We start from the raw sequence: 1,283 nt of genomic DNA on the forward strand, positions 1-1,283 counted from the left end.
CCGGCCACCCCGGGCGGGATCGCCCCGCACGCCCCTGCCCCTCCCTGGATCCCCTTCCCCTCCGCCTGCAGGCAAGGGGGCAGCCCCCTCCTCCTGCCCCCCGCTAAGGGGGTCCCTTCAGCGCTGCCTGGGGAGGTCTCCGGGTTAGGAGTCAGCCCAGGAGGAGAGGTAAGAACAGGGGCCCCGATTCTGCATGCTGGGTGTTGCGGGGGGTGAGAGGAGGCTGCTGCTGCTGCTGCTTTGGGGCAGAAAATCCCAAGCCCAGGCTCCTCCGCCTCTGCCTCTGCCCACGGGCCACTCTCCAGCCCCCCACCACGGAGGGCAAGTAAACGGGCCCGGTGCCCACGGGAGACCCACGAGAGCCGGTGGGTCCCGCGGGCCCCTTGCTGGGCTGTGGCAGGTGAAGAGACCCCCCCACCCCTCCCGCTGGGCCTGTGCCCCCCGCGCCCTGACTCCCTGCTTCTGGGAGGCCCTTCTCTGCCGCAGTCCCTGCGAAATCCCTCGCAGGAGGGGCGAGAGACCTCTGCCCCGTGTTGCCGCTGCCCCACGGGGAAGTTTGGGGGCCGGCACCCCTAGAGAGTGCACCCCCAGTTACATGTAGGCCCGGCAGGGCTTGCAAATCGGGCCCATAGGGCTTCTTGTGGGGGAAGAGGTATGGGGGTGGAAGTGGGGTTTGGGGGGGGGGTCCCCTTTATAGTCAGCAACTGGCCTCTGAGCCCTTGCAATGAAACCAGCCTGGAGCAGTGTGAGAAAGAGCCGGGAGGACTCGCTGCTGCCGAGGGAACAGGTGCGAGCAGTTGGTGCCCCGAGCTCCAGCGCTGCTAATACCGCTGCACCGGGCCAAGCAGCTGCACGGGCCCGGCCCCGGCCCCGGCTCCGGCTCCTGCCGCGGGTCACCCCCGGGGACACGGCCCGGACCCGGCTTTGCCGGACAGAGGCAGGAGGATGGAGCTGGGTCCTGAGTGTGTGTGTGTGTCTGCTCGCACGGGGATCGGGGCGGTTTTATTCAATCAAATGGTTCTTGATTAAAGAGGGGGAGAGGTGTGTGTGTGTGTGGGGGGGGGGTGAAGGATGGGGAAAGTAGCTACCCCCGCCCTTTCCATCCCAATACACTCGCCCTATCCCTCTTTCCCCACCTCCCAGCGAGTAACACGGCTCCACGCCTCGGATCCTTGACATCTTTTCTACCTAGTTGGTTCAAAAAGGAGCCAGGGAGCCATCGAGACCCGTGGAAATCGGAGAGGGAAGGACAAATGGAAGTAGAGCAGGGAGGAGGGGAAGGG

The sequence above is a fragment of the Alligator sinensis genome, unplaced genomic scaffold, assembly GCF_000455745.1.
Source record: "Alligator sinensis unplaced genomic scaffold, ASM45574v1 scaffold781_1, whole genome shotgun sequence".
NCBI classification, from domain to species: Eukaryota; Metazoa; Chordata; order Crocodylia; family Alligatoridae; genus Alligator; species Alligator sinensis.